Raw genomic sequence first — 2,045 nt, 5'->3', positions numbered from 1 at the left:
AAGAGGCCTATCAGATATATACAACGATAGATCCTAAAGCTCCTAAAAACTGCTGCTCTGTGAGTACTGCTTTTCTCAGTCGGCCCCAGACATTGAAAAAAATAAAATTACAAAAAAGCAAAAAACAAAAACAACACTGACAGTTGACAGAGACAGCTCAACAAGGGGCTGGGGAGATAGCTCAGTGGAATAAGCGCTTCCCTGGCAAGTGCAAGGGCCTGAGTTCAATCCCCAGTTCTGCCAAAAGAACTTGCTCAAAAAGTTTTTAATTGGGGCTGGGGAGATGGCTCAGTGGAATAAGCACTTCCCTGGCAAGCACAAGGGCCTGAGTTCAATCCACAGTTCTGCAAAAAAAAAAACAACCCTACACTTTGGGGCCACGGAGACGGCTCAGTGGAAAAAACGCTTCTCTGGCAAGAACAAGGGCCTGAGTTCAATCCCTGGTTCTGAAAAAAAAAAAAAAAAAAATCATCAACCCTGTTTGATGAGACATTGAACAAAGACGTACTAAGTTTTTTTTTTTTTAAATCTCCAAGTAACTGTGTTAGAATACATTGATGACATACTGTTGGCCTCTAACACCTATGACTTATATAAAGAGACAACTAAAGATGTACTACAAAAACTACATAAAATGGGCTACTGAGTCTCTGCCAAAAAGGCTCAGCTTTGCCTATCTCAGGTAACCTATTTGGTCTATAGGCTACAAAAAAGACAACAAACTCTGTCTAATAAACATATAAAAGCTATATTAAAAATACTTGTCCCTACCACCAAACAGGTAAAAAAATTTCTGGGGCTCCTTAGATATTACAGGCTCTAGGTCATAAGATTTGGTAAATTGCTGAGCCTCTATATTCCAGCACTGGTGGGGACCAAAAAGAAAAACTGTTAAAGTAAATCTAAACAAGAGGCTTCTCCAAATCGTGGCTCCTCACATGGTTGAGAGCATTCTTAAAAGCCCTCCTGGGGCTGGTGAGATGGCTCAGTGGTCTAAAGCACCTACTTAGAACAAGCTTAGCTAAAGCACAGGGACCACATGCCAGCTAGCCCCACCCCCTGGTGGGCTGAGCTGGCCACACACACACACACACACACACACAAATAAAAATTTAAAAAATAAAAAAAATTTTAAAAAAGCCCTCCTGACAGATGGCTGTCAAATGCACAGATTGTACAGTATCAAGCTTTACTCTCAGACCCAGCCCATATTAAGTTCTTGTTCACTACAGCCTTAAATCCAGCCACCTTGTTACCAGATGACCCTGAGGTGTGCTACATGACTGTCTTGAGGTGCTTGATGCTAAAATAAGCCTAAAAAAGGATTTCACAGACATTCCTTTAGATGATCCTGATGCTACCTTATATACCGATAGAAATAGTTTTGTCCTAAATGGAGTACGCTATGCCGGGGCAGCAGTGGTCACAGAAGACCAAGTGATTTGGGCCTAAGCACTAGGACATGAGACATCTGCCCAACAGGCAGAGCTCATTGCCTTAATCCATGCACTCCACTGCAGACAGATAAACATCTACAATGACAACAGATACGTTTTTGCTACCCTACATGTACATAGAGCTATTTACCAAGAGCGCGGTCTATCAGCCACTGGTAGATGTAAAATTAAAAATGCCCAAGAGATCCTAGACTTGCTTACAATCATGTGGCTCCCCAAAAAGGTGGCAGTGGATAACTGCCAAAGACACCAAAAGTTAAAACTCTCCAGTGGCCTGAGAAACTGCTCTGGCAGATGCCACAGCCAAAGAGGTGACACAAAAACCAGTCAGGCTGCTCAAGGTACTCTTGCCTGTCCTACCACCCAGAGTGTTAGATCAGCCCACCTACTCTAGTGAGATCTTTTGTTGGCTAAAAGCTTAAAAACCACACCAATACACTAGGCTGAGGGCTCATTCAACAGATACACCAAGAGACTCACTTAAAAAAAAAAAAATAATAAGGGGCTGGGGAGATAGCTCAGTGGGATAAGCACTTCCCTGGCAAGTGCAAGGGCCTGCGTTCAATCTCTGGTTCTGCCAAAAAAAAA

At 42.6% G+C, this 2,045-nt stretch overlaps 1 pseudogene; it reads left to right on the top strand.

The window, feature by feature from the left end:
- Positions 1–2,045, top strand: part of LOC101569536 — a 10,312-nt pseudogene that overhangs the window by 1,022 nt on the left and 7,245 nt on the right.

The sequence above is a fragment of the Octodon degus genome, unplaced genomic scaffold (assembly GCF_000260255.1).
Source record: "Octodon degus isolate 3935 unplaced genomic scaffold, OctDeg1.0 scaffold00146, whole genome shotgun sequence".
Lineage (NCBI taxonomy): Eukaryota > Metazoa > Chordata > Mammalia > Rodentia > Octodontidae > Octodon > Octodon degus.
This window is presented reverse-complemented; position numbering and strand designations above follow the sequence as displayed.